Here is a 14,257-nt window from a genome sequence, read left to right as displayed (position 1 = left end):
GAGGAAGGATTGCTAATCTTGACATGGGATGTGGACCAGCTGGAAAAATGGCAGATGGAATTTAATACACACAAGTATGCGGTGTGTGCAACTAAGTTGAATGGGAGAAATGTGTGGTTTAAAGAGGATCTGAGGAAAACTGTCCTCGCTCCCCAGGAGGTTACAATCTGGAACACACTGCCTGAGGGGATGGTGCAGGCTGGTATTTAGGGACCATCTGGATGAGTATTTGAATCACCAGGGCAGGGTAGGAGACAGACCAAGTGCTGAGTTAGTGGGGACAGATTCTCGATGGTCAGTATGGACATGCAGAAACCACTGACTGTGAAAGTGCAGTGGGAACCTGAAACACAGAACTTCAGGATGGACTCAGCTAAAACATTCAGAACCCAGTACGATGGATTTTTGTTGTACAAAGGTATTAATGGTCAAGTACTAAACAAACCCCCTTAGAAGGCTACCAAAATGCTCCCATTTCCTGGGCACCAGTTACAATACTTTGAAATAGGAATTTGGTGAAGTACTCTGGGTGATATTAGGAGAGATGTCTGACAGCTTGGTCACAGGGGGAGGGTGCAAATGTCTTCTCAGAGGATAAGGGGTTCAGTGGAACAAGCTCACAGCTGAGAATGAAGGTGACAAACCCCACTGCAGTGGAGGACTGCTGTGGTCAGGCCTTCATATCCCTCTGGGCCTTGCTCACTGAAGCCCCTGTGCATGTGCCTCTAATATTGTTACACAGTTCCCTGTATGTGGCATCACAGGTAGACAGGGTTGTGTGTTCTACTTGGCTTGTCAGCCAAAGAACTGACTGTCATTGGAGTCGGACAAAACTGTTTAAAGACAGATTTAAAGGGGATCTGAGGGGTAAATATTTCACACAGAGAAGAGCTGGCATCCGGAATTAACTCCCAAAACAGAGTCACTGGTTTATACAGAAATGAAACAGTCCCTTCGGTACAACTCATCCACGCCGACCAAGTTGTCGACCTGAACTCGGCCCATCTGCCTGCATTAGGCCCGTATCCCTCTCAACCTTTCCCATTTATGTGACTGTGCAAATCTGTTTTAAATATTGTACCTGAGGCGGAGAGCCGGTGCAGTGAGGCGCTGACAGACACTCACTGTTCCGCGGGCAGGAAGAGGAGAGGCGGATCCCACAGCGGAGCCGAAACGATCGAGCCCACGTCGCCATAGTCCTCCCGCCCCCAGCCGGCATTTACCGTTCCCCTGGAAACGACGGAGGTGGGACCTCTGTGACGTCATTCGTCACGGATTGGTTGACTCGGTGTGTCACGTGACGGTGAGCGCACAGCCCGGGAGGCGGGGCAGAGGGAGCTGTCAATCAGTGGAGCCGCTGGACAACTTGCGACCATTGTAAACAGAGTGGGTGCAGACAGAGATTTCCGGGATCGGTGACTCCCTCCCCACCCACGGGAATTGAGTGTGTTCTCTACAGTAATATTCATATTTTAATATGACACTGCGGCATTATACATATTTAATGTTTGTATTTTGCATATTTTTGTTGGATAATCTTTTATAATTTGGGGTAAAAACCTTGTAACTAGATCACTGAAAAATTCATGAAGAAAGAGCGTCACGGAAAAATATTGTCAAAGCCAAAATTTTAATCCAAAGTAAGTTGTCCTCATGGTACGTATATATCACTATCTAGTTCAAATTAAAATCTATTCTCACAGTAGATTTATGTCACCACATACGACCCTGAGATTCTTTTCTGCGGGCATTCTGAGCAAATCTATAGAACTTACTGTGAACTGTAAATATGAGGAATTATAAACTGTAAACAAACAGTGCAAATTCAGAAAAAAAAGCAATAAATAATGAGCATGAAATAACCATGTAACAGAGTCCTTAAAAGAGTCCTGACGTGAGTGTATCTATCCCCTTTTGTTCAAGTCCCTGATGGTTGAGGTGTAGTAACTGTTCTTGAACCTGGTGGAGCGTGTACTGAGGTACCTGTACCTTCTGCCTGATGGCAGCAGTGAGAAAAGAGCATTGCCTGTGTGGTGAGGATCTTTGATGATGGATGTTGCTTCCCTATGGCGATGTTTCATGTAGATGTGCTCAGTGGTTATGAATGTTTTACCCGTGATGTAGCTGGGCTGAATCCACTAGCTTTGTAGGAATTTCCACTCAAAGCCATTGGTGTTCCTATACCAGTTCATAACGCTGCCAGTCAGCACACCTTCCATCAGACATTTATAGAAGTTTGACCAAGTTTTCAATGGCATGCTGAATCTCTGAGATTCCTGAGGAAGTAGAAAAGCTGCCGTGCCTTGTTCACAATAATATTTATATGATGGGTCCAGGACAGGTCCTCTGAGAGAGTGACACACAGGAATTTAAAGTTACTGACTCTCTCCACTTCTGATCGTACTTTGATTACTGGCTCATGTACCTCCTGATCCCCTGCTGAAGTCTACAATGCTGCTTGGCCTGCTGCGTTCACCAGCAACTTTGATGTATGTTGCTTGAATTTCCAGCATCTGCAGAATTCCTGTTGTCTTGGTTCTGCTGTCAATCAGGTCCAGGGGCGGGGCCACGCAGCGATTACGTACGTGCTGCAATGACGTCACAAACATTAAGCTCACCTTCCTCCAGTGCACTGTTTGAGCTTCTGGTCGGTCCGGGGCTGCGGGAGGGGCAGGGTGGCTTTAAACCCGGCGGTAAACACGGCCACATGGTTTGCTTCTCTCCAAAATGCTGTACCTTTGCCTGTCTTCTCCACACAGTCACCCAGGGAATCTGAGAGAATCGCCATGAGTGGTGGGAAAGTGCGGGGGTTCATATCTCGGAGCAGCAGCCCCGGTTTAATGTTTCGGAGTGAAGGATTCGGTCACCGAGCGTGACGCCGAACGGCGTTGAGATACAGACACGATGAGGGAACACTGAAAAAAAATGCTGAACCGACCGTCCCTTTTTCTCGGGAAACTCTCCAGTCGCGGGCTATTTGCACACTAGACTCTCCCATATTCTAATCCCGTCTTCATTTGAAGCAGGAAAACGGTTTCCTCGTCGGCGAATCGAACCCCTCTCTCCCGCGTGACAGGCGGGGAAACTAACGAGGAATAAACAGGAGTATGGAACCTGTCACACGGATGTCAGGGTGTAGGAGAACTCATAGAGTCACTCTGATGTCTGTTTGCTGATTGTAGGGGTGGCGCATTTTACCCATCCCCTCCTCTCTGTGTGACTGGAGGGGTCTCAGAATTCTTTAGTGATTCAGCCACTGACTGAGTTCAAGGACTGGCGAAAGGAAGGGATCCCATTAAAGTCTAACCGCGTGTTTGTTTGAACGGATATTTATAATCAGGATTTGGTTCCCATTTACTGATACGTCAAGCAGGAAACCATTTGCAGCCCTTCGAATCTCTCGGGTCGATTCTCGCTTCAGTTGGATCCCAGGTGCTGTGTTTCTCCGGTCTGTCGGAACGTCGCGACATCCACTGGTCGGAATAGGAACTGCAACAGAGTGAGGAACGATCCTCCAGAAAACAGCTCAGACACTGAGAACCGAGTTACAGAATCTTATAGCACCAGAGATCATTCAGTAACCGAATATGGTTTGCATCATGGGGCGATGGTGGTATAGTGGTGAGCATAGCTGCTTCCCAAGCAGTTGACCCGGGTTCGATTCCCGGCCATCGCAGGTTGTACCCTTTTAGACTGAAAAAGATAACCTCTCACCAAGCACTATGAACGCAGAATTCATGGGCAATTTACTGTCAGTGTAATTCACTCTAATGGATCAGATGGATCCCTCACGTACGATGGTGATGGTCCCTGATGTAGGAGGATCGAGGACCCCAGATTGAATGAAAAACACAACTTTAGACCCGGGAAGTCCGTTAGTTCCAAGGACTCCGCTCGAGGAAACGTACACTTTCTGGTCAAATCGAACATACAGATTCCTGATCAAAGACACAACCCGCCCCGGATATTTTCTGGTCTCCCTCCTTCATCCAGCAGAAGGTACGCATCACAGTCTCATGGAAAGTTGTGTCTATTGAATGGTTCCCTAGTATGATAAGATGGACACTTGACCTCACAATCCACATCGTTATGATGCTGCACTTTATTATATACCTGCGCCGTGCTTCCCCTGTTGCTGTTACACTTTATTCTGCATTTGCTTATTGCTTCAATTTGTTCTCTCCCAACGAACTGTGCATTTGATCTCTATGAACAGAGAGAAAGAGAAGCATTTCACTGTATTGCGGTATATGTGACTGAAACACGTAGAACAGATTCAATTCCCACTGTGCTCATCGCGACTGCAGTACGGAGCGCTGCCTCCGTACAGCGCAGCGTTTCCCAGCTCGCAATGAAACGCAGCAGAAACAGAAGAGCTGAAATTGCAGAGGGGGCGGCAGTGAGAGAGGGTTTCACTGAACCCCCGTCGAAGGGAAGATTTAAACTTCTTCAGGATAGGCATCCATTGAAGGGGCTTCGACGTGCAGAAGTCGAATTACAAACGAGAAAATGTGCAGAGGCTGGGAATCCTCGCAACACACACAAAATGCTGGAGAAACTCAGCAGGTCAGGCTGCATCATGATCCTGAAAAATGTGACTAAACACATTGATGAGCGTAGAGAAGTAGATGTAGTGTGTATTGATTTCAGCAAGGCACTTGATAAGGTACCCCATGCAAGGCTTATTGAGAAAGAAAGGAAGCATGAGATCCTAGGGGACATTGCTTTGTGGATACAGAACTGGCCTGCCCACAGAAGGCACAGAGGTTGTAGACTGGTCATATCCGGCATGGAGGCCGGTGACCAGTGGTGTACCTCAGGGATCTGTTGTGTGACCCCTACTCTTCGTGATCTTTATAGATGACCTGGATGAGGAAGTGGAGGGATGAGCTAGTAAATTTGCCGATACCACAAATTTTCAGGGCACTGTGGATAATGTGGAGGGCTGTCAGAGGTTACAGCAGGACATTGATAGGATGCAAAACTGGGCTGAGAAGTGATAGATGGAGTTCAACCTAGGTAAGTGTGAAGTGGTAAATTTTGGTAGGTCAAATATGATGACAGAATATAGTATTAATTGTAATCCTCTTGGCAGTGTGGAGGATCAGGGGGATCTTAGGGTCCGAGTCAATAGGACACTCAAAGCAAGTTGACTCTCTGGTTAAGCAGGCATACGGTGCATTGGCCTTGATCAACCTTGAGATTGAATTTAGGAGCCGAGAGGTAATGTTGCAGCTATTTCGGACCCTGGTCAGATTCCACTTGGAGTACTGTGCTCAGATCTGGTCACCTCACTAGAGGAATGGTGTGGAAATCATAGAGAGGGTGCAGAGGAGATTTCCAAGGATGTTGTCTTGATTGGGGGGCATGGCTTATGAGAATAGGTTGAGTGAACTCGGCCTTTTCTCCTTGGAGCGACGGAGGAAGAGAGCTGACCTGATAGAGGTGTAGAAGATGATGAGATGCATTGATCGTATGGATAGTCAAAGGTGTTCTCCCTCCCCCCCCCCCACCCCGGGCTGAAATGGCCAGCACGAGAGGGCACAGTTTTAAGGTGCTTGGAAGTAGGTACAGAGGAAATGTCAGGGGTAAGTTCTTTACCCAGAGAGTGCCGAGTGCATGGAATGGACCGCCAGCGACAGTGGTGGAGGCAGATACGACAGGGTCTTTTAAAAGACGCATGGATCGGTACATGGAGCTTAGAAACATAGAGGGCTATGGGTAACCCTAGGTAATTTCTAAAGTACGTGCATGTTCGGTACAGCACTGTGGGCTGAAGGTCCTGTATTGTGCTGTAGGTTTTGTATGGTTCCATGTTTCTAAGTGTTTCAGACTGAAACGGCGACTGTGTACTTTATTCCATAGATGCTGCTGCTTTACATTCTCTCCTGTATGAGAGAGAAAAATAAAACTGTCGGATCACTAGCGTGTGTAAAAAGGACCCGAAGGCTTGTTGGGGACCCGAGTCACCCCAATCTCAAACTGTTCCAGCTGCTACCATCCAGGAGTCAGTACCGCAGCTTAAAAGCCGGGACCAAACGGCTATGGGACAGCTTCTTCCACCAGGCCAACAGACTGATTAATTCACGCTGATACAATCGTATTTCTATGTTATATTGACTGTCCTGTTGTGTAGACTATTTATTACATATTACTGTAAATTGTACGTTGCATAGTTAGACGGAGACGTAACGTAAAGATTTTTACTCCTCGTGTATGTGAAGGACGTAATTAATAAAGTCAATTCAATTCAATTCCGTGGAAGAGACTTCACAGTGCAGAAGTCGAATCACAAACGAGAAAATGTGTAGATGTTGGAAATCCAAGCAACACTCACAAAATGCTGGAGCAACTCAGCAGGCCAGGCTGTTTCGTGATCCTGAAGAAGGGTTTCGGCCTGAAACATCGACCGTATATACTATTCCATAGATGCTGCTGCACAATTTTCTCTTGTATGAGAACGAGATTTAAAAAAAAACACTGCTGACGATCACCAGCGTCCCTGGGTGGGCTCGTACCAGTAACCTTTCAGTTAACAGCCGAACGCGCTCACCGATTGCGCCACAGAGACGAGAATTAAAAAGTACGAATAAATGGCAGATGTCAATTGAAATGTGGTTTCCTTTTACAGATGCATAATATGACACATTTGTGTTTTAAAACACGAGGATGCACAAGCGCTGCCGCCAACAGAAAATATAGCAGAGGATGGTTTCGATCCATCGACCTCTGGGTTATGGGCCCAGCACGCTTCCGCTGCGCCACTCTGCTCCCGAGAATACTGTATAATTAATTGTTGTGTGTGCTATGCTTTGTGTGTTTGTGTGTGTTTATCCCCGTGTCTGTATATGTCTGCGTCCATTCCCTCTTTTCCCCGTATGCATACCCACTTTCTTCACTTTCGTTCGTTCATTCCTTGTTTCTCCTCTTTCTCTTTTTCTCCACCTTTCTTTCTTTCTTCCCTACTTTCTGGCCCACACAGTTATATTCTCTGAGCCGTTTATGCTCTATCCCGTCTTGCACCTCGTTCCCGATATCTCGCCAGTGACTCTGTTTTACATTATTTAATTGATCAGACGGACAATTCATCCCACTTGTGAGGCTTTAAAAAAAAACAATCAACGTCGTTTTCACCCACAACGGGGACTCAATCCCGAGGTGCCATTAACTTCCTAATCCTGTCCTGATGATTGAATGAATGTCGGAGTTCCTTCAGTGTTGAACCAGCAGTTCACCTTGTGAAGTGGAACTCGGGACATTAATGTACTGCAAGCACTCACCTCAAATGCAGCGATTCCTCCACCGGGATTAACTGTTGGTGTCATGTTCAGACCATCACGGCCGGACCAGTTAGTGACAGATAGGGAAGTGGGAACTATCGCTGATGCCCTGTAACGAGGGGCGGTTTTTCCATTTCTCCACCGAAGCTTCGTAACTGATACAGTAAGGGTTGGGTTTTAACTCCCCCACGTGGGACGGTGTAAAGACACGCTGGCAGCTGATTATCACCTATCACCTGGCTTCTCCCTCTCTTCTCCCACTTTTCAATTCTGGTCCTCATTTGATTTTTCCAGTCCCCCTGAAGGGTCTCGGCCCAAAACGTCGACTGTACCCTCTTCCATAAATGCTGCCTGACCTGCTGAGTTCTTCCAGCATTTTGGGTGTGTTGATCCGTGTCTCCTGTCTTACTTGTCAAACCCATGAATCTGCTTGCTCATTACATCTCCCCAATCCTTTTGTTAAGTAGATATTCGGAGAAATTTTCTTATATTGCAAAAATAAAATTAGGTTTGATTAATTCAACAAAAAAGCTATCAAAACACATACCAAAACGTACCACAGAAAATGTAATTTAAAGGCATTTTTGATGAAAGAAATCGACCCTTTCCCTCCCAGATACAGACTCTTGATATGAATTGTTTCTTTGGTCTGGGAATGAGTTCCCAAACATCGAATTGATGCTATATCTGTTCGTGAATCTCTGTCTGTCTGTCTGTCTGTCTGTCTCTCGCTCGCTCTCTCTGTCTCTCTCTCCCTCTCACACACACACATACAAACACAGACACACACATTCGCACACGCACGAAAACAAACAAACACACACACACACACACACACAAATGCAAACTAAGTTAAATATAGAAAGCGCAGTGGCTAGCAAACTGAAGGAATAAATGTGACAACACAGTTGAGATATTGAACACGAACAGGCCTGGAAATATCTCAAAGGAATTAGGTTAATATTAGTTGTATGTGGACATTAATAAATACGCGATGGTCATAACCTCCTGGCAGCGTGTTATGCCTTTGGAGAGACGGCGCTCCTGTGAAAACAGCAACGGAAGAAGCATGTCGAGGTAGTTAAGCTGTCACTGAAGTGGAGTTATGGGAGTGAGTTGCAAACTCAGCACAAGAAATGAAAGAAGTGAGAAGGGAATCTATGTGAAAAGCCGAGTGAGGGCACAGTGCGGATGTTGAGGGACGAGGGAGAATCAGCGAGGGAAGGATGAGGGAGTAACTTTAAGTTCCTCAGTGTTATCATTTCAGATTATCAATCCTTGGCCCGGCACATATGTTTCATTACAGAAAAGGCTCGGCAGCGTCTCTACATGTCATCTAAAATGTTGACAGATTTCCATAGGTGTGCGGTGGAGAGCATATTGACTGGTGACATGAGGACCTGGCATGTAACCGCCAATGCCCTTGTACGGAAAAACTCAGAAAAGGTAATAGATAGAGCCCAGTACAGCACAGGTAAAGCCCTCCCCGCCACTGAGCTCAACGACACGGAATGCAGGATCCCGGCCATCCAGATCATACTCTCTTCTCGCTGCTGCCATCAGGAAGGAGGTAACCCGCCAACAGGTCCATTACCCTCCAACCATCAGGCTATTGAAGAAGAATGGACAATTTCATTTACCCAACACTGAACTGTACCCACAACCCAGAGACTCACTTTCAAGACTCATCAATTAATGTTTTCGACATTTATTGATTAACTATTATTAATATTTGTGTAGTTTATGGTTTTGTTCACCTTTGTAGTTTGCTGTCTGCGCTGAGTGTGGTATTTCATTGATTCGCTTTTGTTTCGTTCTATTTACTGTTGACGCTCCGATGGTGACCTGTATATAATTCGGGAATACATTTAGTTTAATCTTGCAGCTTTGAACTTTCGGGAGAGGAATCTATTGGGAGAGACACGAATGCTGTTTCACACTGTTAGCGACGAGGTGGAAAGATTGGTGGAGCCCAGCAGCTTTATTCTCTGGGACATAGAAGATAGGAAGGCGAATGGACGACACAGGTCTTCCAGTTGTTTCATTTGAATGGTCATCTCTGCATTGGAATCACCGGACCACTTTTCCAGCATTTCATATGAACGGGCTGTTGTGACTGTAATCTATATTCTCATCCAGGAGGAATCAGTCTCATCACATCCCATTTGTTAAGACCGCTCAGTATTTTACATCTATTCTGTAACAAGTTCTTACTGCTCTATATTCCAAAAGATACAATCCTTGTATCTCGAGCTCGGTTCAGAACACAAGTTGCACACCACAGGTATTAATTTAATTTTAAAAAATAATGTTTACTCATTTCTCGCGATTAACACCAGCCCTTTATATGCCCGTACTCTAAATGGTGTTCCAGATGTTGTGTCTCTATATAATTAAAAAACAATTTCTCTACTGATGGATTCGGGTCTCCTCGCTATAAACCTTGCTTGCCTAACCAAAGTTTTGGAACATGCTGTATGGTTGCCAGCAAGCATTTTGGAATTGACGTCCTCGCTCAGCTGAATCACGTTGACTGTCAGAGGGCGACAAAACCTTACCATTTCGATAAAATGCTCCCTTCTATTTTAAACTACTATGTTGATTAACGTTACCTCCCATTTCACTGAACTTCACACACTCACTAATATTTTGATATCTTTCTTTTTATGTAGTTTTAGAATCGGTGTGAAACAGGAAGATGTACAGTCAGACAGTGAAGTGGGAATGTGGAACAGATTGACAGAGCAGCCGATGTACTGTGGGGAGAAGAGGGATTGTTTGCAGTCCAGAGCTTCTGCATACTGATCCATAGTAACCATCTGTAATCAATCCCCATCTTTCCTCGTGTAGGTTCTTATGAATTCAGGGTGTTCATTGGAAATTCTATCGGTTGAGTGACTCTGGTCACTCTTAACATTCGACTGATCACATGCCACCAACATGGACTGAACTGCTTTCCTATTGAGCCGGACATCTTCAGCGTTCCTAATCGTGGGGCTCCGTGAGTGTGTGAAGAAATAAGATTATTCCAGACAGTATCGGCCCACCGTGTTTAAGGTCTCCTCAGCGGACAAGCCTAGTGACCACTTGCCGCGTTCCCTCGTTCACTAAAGATATCATTCCTTAAGCACGGGCCCTACCTGCAGGCCGGAGAACGTGGTCGTTTGGATCTTCCTTTCTCAGAGGCAATAGAGGTGAAGTATATTAACGAGAGAGGATTCAAATTCACCGCACATTTATTATCAAAGAAGGTATAAATTATACACCTTGAGATTTGTCTGCTCATAAGCAGCCACAAGGCAAGAAACTCGAATAATCCAATTTTAAACAGACCAAAAGCCAATGCGCAGAGAAAGAGAGAGAAAGAAACACACATCGTGCAAACAAGAGAAGCAAGCTAACAGCATCCCGAACCAGACTGGATAACAGATCCGCTCCCGGAGCATCCGGAGTCGGCCCAAAGACTCGGTCCCCGGTTTTTACACCAACGAGGCAGTAAAGCACAACAGCGGGATCCACCGCGATCTATTTCATTGTGTTATTTATCAATTACATCAACGGGCTGAGAAGTTAACGAGACCTCGGGATTGATTAAATTAAACCACCTAGGTGTGAATGAAACCATCGTAAGCTGCAAAATACCGACAGGAGGAAATAGTGTCCTTTGGCTCATTTCGGCTCTCTGTTGTTCGACCCATTGATGTTTGTCCCGGATAACAGCCCAGAGACAAAGAGAGAGAACGCAGAAGAGACACAATGGAAGATAAACAGAATGTGTGACAGCAGGGCTACTGAAATCGTGTTGATAGATAATGCAAAACACATTCATTGCTGACATGCCTGGAACGAGGTCTCCGAATGGGTCGCAGCACAGAGATAAGGACAGGATGGGGCAGGGGGTAGGAAACACGGAAAAGAAAACAGAGACACACGGGCAGAGAGATAGGGGCGAAATAAATCAACGAAGAGCAGCTATTAAGAGAAACGATGTGATGTCAGCAGAACCCCGATAAGCAAAAATAAAGGTAAAGAATTGGAAGCGTCCACAACGGAGCAGCTCAGCACCACGTTCAGCCAATAGCAGAGTGGCGCAGCGGGAGTGTGCTGGTCGCATGGTCATCCATTCGGTCGAAACCATCTATGACTTGTCTAATTTACCGCGGATTCGAGAATCGAAACTTCTGCGCACTCTGTAAATTAACTGAAGCGTTGAATGCAGGGGATATTCATAAGGATTTTGCCTGAGATGGGGAGTTCCGGTATAAACTGAGACTGGATAGAGTGCGGTTGTATCCATGGAGTGCTGGAGGTGACGGAGATCTTTGAAGGTCATATCAGATTAGCGGGGGCCTATCAGAATACTAGTAAACTGTCCTGACGTGTGTACACCTAGACTGCATCAGATGAGGAACTTCATGAAGATGGTGTCTGGAAACTGGAACCCATGTCTGAGTGGCTGGTGGAGGCAGGTACACTCACAACATTAGAGAATTGTCTGGGCAAGCACCTCAACCATCAAGGCACTGAAGGCAATAGCTCGTAAGTGAGTTGATTCTTTTTCTGGTGAGATTGGTTCTTGATTGTCAGCATGGACGTGGCGGGCCGAAAGGCCTGTTTCAGGGTGGCATGAGTCTGTGATTCTATCTTACATTTGTTAACAACAATAAAATGGTGTAATTTAATCGTGTACTGGAGAGAGGGTCTGGCGAGGGATCCCACAGGGATAGCTAGATTGAGTGGTGAGTAGACTGACACAGTCAGGGTCAACACATCATCCGGCATGTTTTGATGTGTCCGAGTTTGTTATGGGATTCTGGGTTAAACTGAGAGCAGGGCGCTGCACTGGTTGGCTCATCGAGAAAATGTGAAAGATAGGAAATCCATCTTTGATCGACTGGCCAGCCCAGGGTGAGTAATAATTTTATACTCAATCATGGATATAACTATTTTCGGGAATTCGTACGCGAGTTAGCAGGGTTAGACCAGCCGGCCGAAAGGAGTCTGCGCATATCCGGTTCTATGAATAGTTTATTTCTGATAGTTCCGATGAAAGATGGAAATTCTGCTAACTGCGATCGTTGGAAATCACACCTACGTCAATTTTCTGTAAGAACGCTATGTTCACCATTATATCACCATTGTGCCATCATTCTGCAGGAGGTTTGGTCCTGAATCGTCTCCAGGGGCGCATGACTGTGGCTCCAGCTGCTTTCTGAATCTGGTCACTTCACTCTGATTCCTGACTGTGCTGCAGTTCCTGTTATGTCCAGTTGAGGGCGACATCTTCCTACAGATCGGAGATACAAAACTCCCAGTAATTGGCACGGAATCGGACTGAAGTGAGAATGATCCCTTCAAAATTCGAAGAGCTACACATCATTTCCTCCATGTCGCATTTATTTTGAACAAGACGGAGTTGAGTTCGAAAGAGAGTACTTCCTTTCGCTAATCCTTGAACGCAATAGGTGACTGAATCGCTGGAGGAAACTGAGAAACCTCTGTGGGAAGGACACTGACTTCAAAATTGCACTCAACAGACAAGGTAATTCTATCCACCGTCTTGTGATTTTATATGTGCTTGAAATGACATATCAACAGTAATTCCTCGTTAGTATAGTGGTTAGTATCCCCGCCTGTCACGCGGGAGACCGGGGTTCAATTCCCCGACGGGGAGATGCTGATTTTACTGCTCAAAACACAAAGAAATGTGAACAAATAATTTGGTATTGAAGTGATCAGTTCAGCGCTCATTGGGAAGGTGGAATCTCTTGCTGCTGTGAACTCGGAATGGTAGAATTTTCCAAGAAGAAGGACACGTTGTGTTCAGACTGTTTCTTCGAATCTCCCTGGGAGAATCTGTATTTCGCAGCGTTCGTTGTTACACTCAGCGGCTGAGTCCATCACTCCCAGCACACTAAACCATGGTTTTAGTTCTCAGCTCCGCATTGCCCACCACTTTAGCAAAGTAACTAACCAACATTGACTGTCATTTGCATCCTCAGCTTGTTTTCCTGCGCAAAATGACTCCAGTCCCCTGCTGTGCAAAGGGAAATCAGACTTTACCAAGACCTTTCTTGCCGAGGTTGACTGCACATTATCTGTGAACTTTTCCTGCCACGGCGCTACGTTAACTTGACTTGCTGTAGCTCCTCGCACTTCCCTTTCGTTCTGTAAAGGACAACATGGATTGTGGGTGCAGTTGAATTGCCCAGAGAATTCAGGTCTCCTCAGTGATCCTGTCATCGACTATCCTGAAGGGGAGGGTTGCTGAACAACAATGTAGGCAGCCGTTCTTTGGGCATTACTCCGCAGAGTGCTCTCAGACAAGAAATTAAAACAAGGTTTAATATCAGCAACTGGAGTTGCACAAACTTCCTAGCAGGGATTGAAGTCAATTATAGGTCCCAAAGGTGATAATAGAGTCGTATGTAACTCCGGACCAAAATTCTTACCCTTAACAGCGTCTAACGGGATCCACACGGCTGAAGTTGGTGATGAACCCAGATATATCAAGGATGTTTGTCCATTATTCCAGGCCAATGATGGCACAGCTATCTTCACTCTCAGCCAACAGAACGTTTAATGCTGTTAAGTTTTGAGAGGCAACTTTGCAGCTTGCTGCCATTTTGTGATAATGTCATTGGTGTTCAGACTTATATCCGCACTGTGGCTGTGTCGTTAGCCAATTACCGCAACACTGGGGCCATACCGATGCTCTCACCAGCCAGTCTGGTGGGTCCCCAGAACAGGAACACTACAATCCAGTAACGCTGCTCAGTCTCCTTCAGCCTTCAACGCTGCCAGATGGTATGTATTTGGTACTAGCTTCGCCAAATTGTAATAACCCCTTGACAGCGTTTGTTCAGACCAGAGACACCATTTAAATAGAAAGGGGATACCCTGGGACAATAAATACAGTCGGCTTGCCAGCCGATTCTGTAGGTGCCATTAACAGAAGTTGTGATATCACTGGTGAC

General features: G+C 45.9%; 3 non-coding genes across 3 annotated transcripts; 2 read left to right on the top strand and 1 right to left on the bottom strand.

The window, feature by feature from the left end:
* Nucleotides 1-3,604: 3,604 nt before the first annotated feature.
* trnag-ccc (transfer RNA glycine (anticodon CCC)) lies at nt 3,605-3,676 on the top strand. Its single transcript has one exon. It is a non-coding gene; the product is annotated as a tRNA-Gly (tRNA).
* Nucleotides 3,677-6,699: 3,023 nt separating this feature from the next.
* Nucleotides 6,700-6,771, bottom strand: trnam-cau (transfer RNA methionine (anticodon CAU)). Its single transcript has one exon. It is a non-coding gene; the product is annotated as a tRNA-Met (tRNA).
* A 6,111-nt stretch (nt 6,772-12,882) lies between these two features.
* Nucleotides 12,883-12,954, top strand: trnad-guc (transfer RNA aspartic acid (anticodon GUC)). Its single transcript has one exon. It is a non-coding gene; the product is annotated as a tRNA-Asp (tRNA).
* The last annotated feature ends 1,303 nt before the right edge of the window (nt 12,955-14,257 follow it).

The sequence above is a fragment of the Mobula hypostoma genome (assembly GCF_963921235.1).
Source record: "Mobula hypostoma chromosome 30 unlocalized genomic scaffold, sMobHyp1.1 SUPER_30_unloc_1, whole genome shotgun sequence".
NCBI lineage: Eukaryota > Metazoa > Chordata > Chondrichthyes > Myliobatiformes > Myliobatidae > Mobula > Mobula hypostoma.
This window is presented reverse-complemented; position numbering and strand designations above follow the sequence as displayed.